This window comes from Sceloporus undulatus, chromosome 3 (genome assembly GCF_019175285.1).
Source record: "Sceloporus undulatus isolate JIND9_A2432 ecotype Alabama chromosome 3, SceUnd_v1.1, whole genome shotgun sequence".
Classification (NCBI taxonomy): Eukaryota; Metazoa; Chordata; class Lepidosauria; order Squamata; family Phrynosomatidae; genus Sceloporus; species Sceloporus undulatus.
The window spans coordinates 253,875,302-253,886,153 of NC_056524.1; the positions used below are offsets into that span (position 1 = coordinate 253,875,302).

Genomic DNA, 10,852 nt, shown 5'->3' on the forward strand with positions numbered 1-10,852 from the left:
CAAGAAGAAGAAGAAGAAGAAGAAGAAGAAGAAGAAGAAGAAGAAGAAGAAGAAGAAGAAGAGATGCAAAGATTCCTATAACAAGTACTGTTTTGGGTGGCAAAACATTGGACGGCAATAACTGAATAGCAAGCCTCTTTTTAACCAGAAAACAGACCACTTTCACAAAGTTGGTTTAATACAGACATACACTACTTCTTCCTGAGATCCCCAGGGTTATTGTGTACATTTCTCAGAAAAGGAGTCTTGGGACTATTTTGAATTAATACATAATGACTGTTTTCACATTTTCAGACAGTGGGGCTTGCAATATTGTACATGTGCATCCATTCACACCTGGGCAGCATGGCAGAACCACAATGACTCACATAACAATCATATGCTTCTCATAAAGGTACCAAATTTACACCATTTGTGGTCTAATATATCATGATCATTTCCAGATGTTGGGGTGTATGATATAGGACATGTGTGGGTGCATGTCCAGCCAACTGAAATAATGTTTCTATTAGCGTATGATTTAAAAATAGAACACGTTTTAAAATATATAATATCACTCCAGTCCATAAGATCAATAAACACGCTAGGGCCATTTTGGACAATGATACCTATTATAATTTTTAGATTATAACATTGATATAATATGTCTCTATCTGCCCATATAATGCTAAATAAATCCATAAAAATTAAGTACAAAATTGGACATGGGTTTTGATATGAAGGCAAAGGCTTTCACAGCTGGCATCCATAGGTTTTTTAGGGTTTTTGGGGGGTTATGTGGCCAGGTTCTGGAAAGGTTTATTCCTGATGTTTCACCAACATCTGTGGCTGGCATCTTCAGACAATGGATTACCAATTAAATGGACACTTTTTGAAGTTTATCGCACTTGCCCTAAAACAGGACCAGTGCGTTCTAAAACGTGTGCGGGAGTGGGCACACATGGAACGGGATGGGGCTAAGAACCTCATTTTACCGGGCGTTCCAATTGTGTCCCTGTTCCGTTCCAGAGGGCACCATATTTGAGTACTGTTCTAAAACATTCTCAGAAATGGTGCCCTCTGGAACAGAACGGGGACACAATTGGAACGCCCAGCGGCAAACTCCTCAAAAAGGAGTTTATTGCACTGGCCCTAAAACGGGCCCTAAAACAGTGTTCCCATTCAACACACAGATTAACGTGTAAATTACTTTCTCTCAACCAAGGGTCATACAGTATATATACCCCACTCACTTCCAAGGCAGTATTCTCTGAAGATGCCAGCCACAGATGTCACGATTCCTTATGATGTAACTAATTCCTTATGATACCAAAAGTATGTGTGCCACCCGTATCTCATATTTGAGGCAAATGTTTAAAACATTTGTGTTTTCCAATTTAACTCACTTAATTTTAATTAGAAAGTAAGTCACTGCAGTTCTGCACAAACAGAACAATTTCTAGGGAGTAAGTTCCATTGAAAATAGTGAGACATTACCAAGAAAAGAAACATTCAACTGGGGATGGAACCCATGTAGCTAGACAAACTGGGTTGGAATCTAAAGAAAATGTGTGTGTGTGTGTGTGTGCTTTCAAATCATTTGTCATATGTACACACATTAAAAAAGCACTAGAGTTTCATGCTCTCTGGCTAGAACCAACATTCTTTATTTCCTTTAACTCTCCTTCACCTTCTCTAATCTGGTTTTTGCCCTCTGGACTCCAATTTAACTAAAACCACTTAGTACTCAAAGGTCCCAATTTTGACTTCTCCTTGTCTTCTTTACCACCTTTGATACCATTGATCATACTCTCATATTCAGTTATTTATTCCCTGGATATCTATCCCCAGATGGTATTCTATGTGTCTTGTTCTTTCAGTACATCTCTTTATCTGCATTCACTCTCTTTATCAGGCTTTCAGGGATCTGTTCTTTTTCCCCCAGTTGTCCCCATTCACCTCCACTCTTTATGCACATTGCCCTGGCTAACTATTCAAGAACCTCAACTTTCAATACCATGTACACTCTGATGACACCTGCAGGCCATCCACACTGCAGAAATAATTCACTGCTTTAACTGTTATGGCTTTGTGCTATGGAATTCTGGGAACTGTGATTTGTTGTGACACCAGCACTCTCTGCAAACATCTAGAAAACAACGAGGAGAAAGTGCAAAGGCAGGCTTACTGCTGAACATAAAGAAAACAAAAATAATGACCATGGAATATTTACATAAATTCAACCTAGACCACCCCTAAGAGACGGCTTGTAGCCGCCTTCAACTGCATCAGATCAGGGCTGCAGCAACCGCACTCCGCAGTCCCAATCCATCCTTTCCAGGGCACAAAAAGGAGCCACAAAAAGAAGCTCCTTTTTGCGCCCTAGAAAAGGTGTGATAGCCATGGTATCATGGCTTTAAGCTGCTCCTCTGGTGCTGCATCATGTGGACGCAGCACGAGAGGAGTGGTGTGGAGCAGTGCACAGCATCATAGTGCCCTGGGAGCGGAGTTGGGGCCTGCGTGATGCGGACACCACACCCCAACTCCACCACCAGGCCAACCTTAATGGCCAGTCTGCATAGGGCCATAGATAATGAGGAAATTGAAATAGTTAAAGATTTCCCATACCTTGGATAAACATTCATCAGAATAGAGACCGCAGTCAAGAAATCAGAAGAACAATGGGATTGAGAAGGGCAGCTATGAAAGAACTAGACAAAATCCTAAAGTGTAAAGATATACAGGTGAACACTAATGTTAGACTCATCCAAGCCATTGTATTCCCCACTACCATGTACAGATGTGAGAGCTGGACAGTGAAGAAAGCAGATAGGAATAAAATCAATTCATTTGAGTTGTGATGCTGGAGAAGAGTGCTGAAAATACCATGGATGGTCAAAAAGACAAAGAAATGGGTCCTAGAACAAATCAAGCCTGAACTCTCCCTGCAAGCCAAGATGACTAAATTGAGGCTGTCATACTTCAGCCGCATCATAAGAAGGCACAACTCATTAGAAAAGACAATGATGCTAGGGATGGTGGAGGACAGTAGAAAGAGAGGAAGATCCCATGCCAGGTGGATAGACTCCATCAGGGAGACCACAGGCCTGAGCCCACAGGACCTGAGTAAATCAGTGGAGGATGGGGGGCTGGTGATGTCTCATTCACAGGGTCGCCATGAGTCGAGGTCAACTCGAACACAGTTAACAAGAACAACAAACTTTGCTCCTCTTTCTGAGTCTAAACCTACTCTTCTTATGATATTTTCTGCATATAAGTTCAAAAAATGGAGCGATAGCATGCATCCTTGCCTCCCCCTTGACCAACTAGGAACCACTCTGTTTCTCCATATTCTGTTCATATGGAAGCATGTATTTCTCTGTCCCTCCAACAAGTCATACTTCAACCACACAAATGCACACTTTCTCTCCAAGAGAAAAGCTTGGACTGGCAATTTACTATTCAGAATACTGCCCCTGATTGGCTCCAGTAAATCTCACATGATATGACAGTTTCTATAAATGCCCTCAATCATGATCTACACAACTGTACCACTTTTTTTTAACCTCCTGCTATGATGGAGCTGGGGATTGGACCAAACCGTAGTGGAGTGCATGATCCAAGTAATACCATCCCCAAGTCCCCAAGTCTTTTTTTTTAATGCTTTGTCTCTTTGGCAGTATAATTTCTGCTGCAACACAGAAAGCAAAGCCAGGAGTGCACAGTTCTGTCTTGTGTGTGATGGCTCTTTATTTGGGTCCTAGCTGTGCTTTCCAACAAAGGTATTGCCACAATTTGCCTGGCAACCCAGCAGTTAATACTTCTAAAAAAAAACCTATCGTGACCTTTCAGTTTTGCACAGTTTTGCCAGTGCCTATTGTACAGGAGTCCATCTTTTGCCATGTCTTGAAAGAGGGAGGTTGTCCTTCAATAGAGGCACAAGATGTGAAACATGGCTGACCACTTTTCTCTTTAAACAGAACAAATCTTTCACTCACAGAGCTGCCTTTATTCTAACTACAAGGTTGGAGTCTCCTTGAATCTGCTAGAAACTATTCCTGGAGAGAGGAAACAGACACTGTAAATGAACCATGACTCAGTAAGGCCCCCTTATACCTGCAAATATCCAATGGGCTCTAAAGAAGCATTTTCTGTTGGGCCTCTTTTCCTCAAACACAAGTTGTTACTCTCTGAGTCATTTGATTTCTAACCAATTCCAGCGGTTTTCCATCCTTCTTTGGAAAAGTTTTAAATGTGCTTTCTGTTCTTCCTGCCTCCTGGCTAAGCTTTGTTTGATTGATCTGGGGATAGATTGCTGCTTTGCTCCATCTCTCAATGCTAATAAATGAGCAATTTACATACATTTAAAGAAATTAATATGTGCATATCAACATTTGCGTGGCTTTCTTTTCTTTCTTTTTTCTCAGAGCAAAATGGCAATGCTAAATAACATGCTGAATGTGGTATAGTATTGGCCTCTCAGGCAATCTAAAAAATAAAGAAAACACCTTCAGCCCCATTTTCACAGTCTCACAACTCGCATAATCACTTCCTTGTATAAAGGTGAGAACTGCAAGTGGAGGCTGAAAGGTGAGCATGGAAACCTGAAGAGTCCATGGGTTCAGATTCTGCTAAGAAACAGAAGGAAATCCCCAGTGTTATTTCCACAACTTCACTACATGCTGTAACAAATCCATCTTTTACATTGCATTGAAAAGATTCTCTACAATTTACTCACAGACTTCTGAGTTAAATTACTAGAATTACATGACGACATAAATTTCCTTAATCCCTCCTACTTTTTAAAGTTGTTACCAAGCAATGGGCCATCTGTGACCAACAGGGAGGGTGTCTCCAGAATAAAACTACATTTGGACCAAGAAATGACTAACTGGCTAAATAGATTTGGGCAGGACACAGGCCTCCCAAAAAGGGCGGTCATGCTTGTGACACCCGAGTGCACAAATGGTGCACTCATGACGTTGCAAGCATGATGCGATGTGTGGACGCTATAATCTGTCACATCATAATGGTGGCGCCCATGTAGACAGAGTGCCGCCATTTTGACGCCGCTGTGACATGCTAGGGTTGTGGGGCATGCGGTGGCACCGCCCTCGGGCAACCCTAGCACGAATCCAGGCCGGTGCAAAGCACCGGTCTGGATAGCGCCTTTGAGAACTGATGTTTACAGACCATTTCTGATGTTCTAATAGCAGACGTACTTCAAACAAGGAAATGTGTATGTGTGTAAGTAAGTTAGAGGTGGAACTTACCACTGCTACACAGATCCCATCTGCAGCTTTCATGAATGGATTACCCATCATTATAATGCCTACAAAGATGCCTAAAGTTCTATTTATATATTCAGTCCATTGATATCCCATTTTTTCAGGGATAAAACACCACAATACGGCTTATAAAAAGAAAAAGGTTGGAAACAATTACATAAATAAGCAAAATGCTACAATCAGAACTGAGGAAATGAAGTATGTGAAGCTGCCATGAAAGACATACATAAAATACCTACTTGAGAAACAATAATTGTTTAGACTTTTCTTAAAGGCTACACTAAGGAGTAGGAAGGGAATTCCAAAACAAGATTGTTCTCTAGGGAACCTGGCCTCACAACATTTAAGGCATTAACCAGAACTTGAAAATTATCCTTCAAATGAACTGATAATAAATACAATCAATTCCTCCTTCTGTCCTCTGTCATCACAACAAAAGCTGCATAGTTTTCAGCATAAAAAGAAACTGTTTTCAGTTTCATCCTTTGATATAACTAAGGCATACCATAGATTGCATTAATTGACACACTGGCGGTTTACAGACCGCCAAATAGTACGTCATCAATACGTACTAGGGTTAGGAAGGGGCGGTGCTTCCGCACCCCCCTAACCCTAGTACGTATTGAATACGTACAAGATGGCGGTGCCCTGTTCATACGGGTGCCGCCATCTTTACGTACTGGACGCACAGCGTCCAGACGTGTCGCGCCGCTTGTGACGTAGCGAGCGCACCCCTGGTGCCTCGCTATGTCGCAAACGCGACAGTAAAAGAAGCTCCATTTTGGAGCTTCTTTTTTCGGTCCGCGCGGGAGTCGGGCCGTCTGAAGGCTCCGGCTCCCCCGCGGACCTACTGGCGGCAGCGGCAGACCGCCGCAAAGCGGCGGTCTGTACCCCGCCACTGATTCAAAACATGACAAAAATAGATTTTGGAGATGAATCCTTGAGGTATTGTACTTATTATGCAGTTATCAACAGGCCATAATGTATAGCGATGATAACTTCAAACCAACAGACTGATGTTACTGTTCAAGACAATGTTATCTTCTTTCTCCATTACTTTTTTGCTTTTAAGTCACTAGCTATTTTATTTAAAACAGATCTGCAGTTAATTGGAACCCAAGTTAATAGCCAAGGACCTTTAGTCAGTTTATTTGAGGATGACAATTATAGTTTCAAATCCTTTAACTGAAATTTCTAGAATTTATTATGAAGGTTTTTGAAAAGATTTCAGAGTTAGAAATTATCACAAGTTAATACTAACTTTCTGCTTCTATTATTCTAAAATTTAAATATATGGCCAGAATTCTCTATCAGTTATGTAGCTACAAAACCACAGTACAATGGGACCTTCATATCCACAGGGGATCCATTCTGGACACACACGCACACACCCTGTGGATAGGAAAAAATATAGGACCTCAAGTCCTGTTGTCCCTAATGACAGTGTGATGTGTGTGCAGCACCTACCATAGCAATGTGCACACATCACCACTGGGGACAATGGGGCTTAAAGCAACGGATGGCAAGGCTGTGGATAGCGAGACCCCACTGTAGTTACATAGCTACATAGTGTCTCTCATTCCATGCCCCCATCCCCATTTCCCAGGCTGCAGTCACTATACTTGACAGTTCTGTTGCTGATTGGGAAACAGCTGACTGAAGTTTCCACCACTTCCCATGTGTGATCTCCAATGAAATAGGCAGAAGCAGGGGCCCTGTTGGCAGGGGCATCATTACAGAAGTGTAAGGTGTGTGGCCCACACTAGGTGACACTTCTGAAGAGGGGTGACACCTGGTTGCCCCCTCTTCCCCTGTATGGTGAGGAGGGCCAAGCGCACCCCTCCTGGCTTTGCCATGGTGGCAGAGGCTTCCACATGAGCAGACCTCCACTGGCACAGCAAAGGAGAAGCCCAAGCGTGTCTCTCCTGACTTTCCCACAGCAGCAGTGGCCTCCTCATGGGGACACCTCCACCACCATGGCAAATCAGCCCTTGTGGCTACCCCTGCTGCCCCCAGGAGTCCCCTGCACTGGCTGACACCAGGGATGGGGACTCCACTGCCTGTTGCAATTCCCCCTTGCGCTGAAGATCACTCATTTTATTTATTTATTTATTTATTTATTTATTTATTTATTTATTTCCTGCCTCTCATCAGGACTTGAGATAGGGTACAACACATTAAATTACAAAACATAATTTAAAAAAGAGAACACATAAAACCAACAGTTAAAATACAACACTATAAAATCATTAAAATACACTCATATAATACAGTCTTTAAAATATACCAGTTAAAAAATCATGATGTAAAATTGTCTGGGTAGACCTTCCAGAAGAGATGTATCTTCAATGATCTTTTAAATGCTATCAGCAAATTCAGCTGTCACATCTCTTCTGGCAGGTCATACCACAATCTGGGAGCAGCAGACAAAATGGTCCTCCAGGAAACCATAGCCAGTCTAGTCCTGGCTGGTTGGAGCAAACATTTCCCAGAGGATCTGAGCGTACAGGGCAGATTGTACAGGAGAAGGCAATTCCTGTAAGTAACCTGGACGCAAACCATGTAGGACTTTAACAGTAATAACGAACATTTTGTACTTTGTAATTCATACTTGTGCACTGTCATTTTTAACAGTATGATAATCTGGTCTAGCTGGCAAAAAAAGGGGTTGTTACCAGTTTCTTCTTCATTGTTATCTTTTCTGTGCCATCCTTTCTTCAGTGATATCAAAAACTTTAAATAGTTTAAGGAGCAAGAAGACAATAATTTATATCATATTCATGATCTCCACAAAAAGCAGCTGCCTGACTCAGCGGGCAGCCGCTTTGCCGCATAGAGCGGCAGCAATAGGCTCCAGAGTGCCTCTGGGGTGAATCCTCCGCCCTGATTGGCTTGCAGAGCGGAAGGGGAGGCCCTTCCGCTCCGTGCCGCTCTAGAACGGGCAGAGGGGGTCTCTATGACCGGGAGATCTGGTCCTCCAGGGCAGCTCATTGGCTGAGCTGCCCTGGAGGAGTAGTCTCCCAGTCGACATCATAGGCCGGGGCTAGAGCCTATATATAGACTGCGCGGCAAGGCCCTGGCGCCATTCAGCGCTTGGCTCTCCCACCCTCCCACTGCTTGGGTCTGTGGGTTTTGTCACAACTTAGGTTCGGCAACATAGGCCATGGATATGCATGGTGTGGTACCAGGGCTACAGAGTTCTGGTTTGGGTGTCATTCAGGACCCGGGGGCGAATAGGGCAGGTGTTGTGGCCTCTGTGGGGGCCATAATGCAGGAGCGCCTCCCAGTGACTAGGGACTTAAGGAACAAGTGAGCGTATGGTGGCATGGCATTCAATCAGTGTTCCTTAGCCCCTAGGTCATCCCAATGCCTGGCGGTTACCAGGCTTTTGCTGATCAGACAAACATGGGGTTGTCTGATGTCGCCGATCCTGACCTCATGCTTTATGCCAACCCTACCAATTGTTTGCTATTGTTTAATAAAGTTGTGGCCTTTCCTCCAGCTTGGTGTCATGTGGTGATTTGCAGCAGCCTCTCAGACATTAATTGTTCTAAAACAGGATTGCAATTGTGACAACAACTTCATTCTGTTGAAGTTCTATGGAAGCAGAAACATCAGACAATTTTTCAGAACTTGCAGGGATAAAATTGGAGGCAGTACAACCAATGAGTGATTTAGGGGGAAATATTTATATGCCAAGAATTCTATGAAGAGCCCAGCTTTCAATACTTATTCTGGTGTTTTTGTCAATGGATAGGTCTGGACTGATATTTTTGCAGAAATGAGCTTGATTACAGGCCAAATGTTGCAAGTATCACCAATAATTGCATTTTTCTCATTATTTATTAATGAATATTTTTAAGTGCAGCATAAAAAATTAGTTAGATTTATATGTGTGTTGCAGCATGTTTAGAAATTGTCATAAACTGGAAAGAGGTTTCTAACAATCTTTGAACAGCTGGAAATATGGAATTTTATTCTAATAGAGAACAACAACTCAGTCTAAAGTTATGAATATGATATAAACAACTGAAGGCTTTATAGGTGTGGTCCAGACTGGCGCTTTGGCCAGCCTGGCCACATACTAAGGTTGGGCAGGGGTGGCGCAACCACACACCCCACAACCCTAGTATGTGGTGGCGGCCTAATGGTGGCACCCTGTATACATGGGCGCCACCACTGTTATGTGTCATCCGCACGTTGCCGCAAAGTGCTTACATAATGAGTGCACCAGTGGTGCACTTGTTATGCCACCCCTGCAGCTTTAAAACAACCCATTTTTCATGGGTTCTTTTTCCACCGGAGGGAAGCTGCACGGTTTGGCGGCTGCGGCTTTCCTCCGGAGGAAAAACAGGTGCCAGCAGGCCGTCGTTTTTCGGCGCTCTGTACTGCACCATAGTCTTATAGTGTTTAGTCTCCATATATAAAATATGTGTGTAGTGACTTCTTGGATCTGCACCTGAGTTCTTCAAAAGCTTTGCTATTTTGGCCTTTGTTTTGAAGGGCAAATTTTCTTCCTCTTGATTTTTTTAAAATTTTTTTTACAGTTATAGTGCAAAAGTGCTACAGCACTGATGCACTGATGTGTTGTTGTTGTATGCCTTCAAGTTGTTTCCAACTTATGGTGACCCTAAGGCAAACCTATCACAGGGGTTTCTGAAGCTGAGAGTGTGAGAATTGCCCAAGGTCAACCAGTGAGTTTCCATGGATGATCAGGGATTCAAAACCTGGTCTCCAAAGTCATAGTCTAACACTCAAACCTCCACTCCACACCGACTCATGCACTAATTTAGTATAACGCTATAATTCTAAAAAAAATACTTGAAAGATGAAGGGCTACAAAAGGTGTTTTTTAATTCCATTGTATCATAGAGTTAAAAAGAAGCCTATCTGAAGATATGAATAAATCTTGCCAGGAACAGCTCATGATAGGGTCACCATAAGTCAGAAATGCCTTGAAGGCACACAACAGTCGAAGGCTTTCACAGCCAGCACTTCCAGAACATAGCCACATAGCTGGTGATAGGAGTTGCCAGAAAATAGCCCAGTACAACACAAATGCTGTTTGGGATGTTGGCTGAAGAAAGTTGGGGACCACCTCTCCCCCCCCCCCTCACCATTCTCTTCTCCTTTTGTGTCGTGTCTTTTACATGGTAAGCCTGAGGGCAGGGAACTGTCTATTATCCCCTCTGTTGTAAGCCGCCCGGATTCCCAGTGATTGGGCGGCATATAAATAAATTCTATTATTATTATTATTATTATTATTATTATTATTATTATTATTATTATTCAAACCATAATTCTTCATTAGTGGTAGTTGATACATCCCATATAGCAGCGTAAATACCTTTAAGCAGAGATATGCTACATGTGTGCTATGTAACCTCCATGCAGAACGGCACATTGTGCAACACATGTCACTGACTAGGTGCCATTGCACAATGCAGAATACATGATGCATGACTAGAATGCACTGTGCAGAATGTGCAACTACAACACATAATGCACAATCCACAACTTGCCAAAAAAAAAAGTCACATATTGTCTGCAGAACTCCTCTTCTGCCACTATCTGGAGTATCTGTT

The 10,852-nt window shown here is 42.8% G+C and overlaps 1 protein-coding gene across 7 annotated transcripts in view; it reads right to left on the reverse strand.

The window, feature by feature from the left end:
- MECOM (MDS1 and EVI1 complex locus) overlaps window positions 1-8,015 on the reverse strand; it is a 406,876-nt gene extending 398,861 nt beyond the window's left edge. For 4 of the 7 annotated variants that reach the window (XM_042458924.1, XM_042458925.1, XM_042458923.1 and 1 more), the window contains exon 1: window positions 7,943-8,014. The gene's annotated coding sequence lies outside the window, so the exon portion shown is untranslated. Of the gene's footprint in view, window positions 1-7,942 lie in introns of all 7 variants that reach the window. The other 3 variants (XM_042458927.1, XM_042458918.1, XM_042458922.1) reach the window with 1 other exon arrangement.
- Window positions 8,016-10,852: the final 2,837 nt, after the last annotated feature.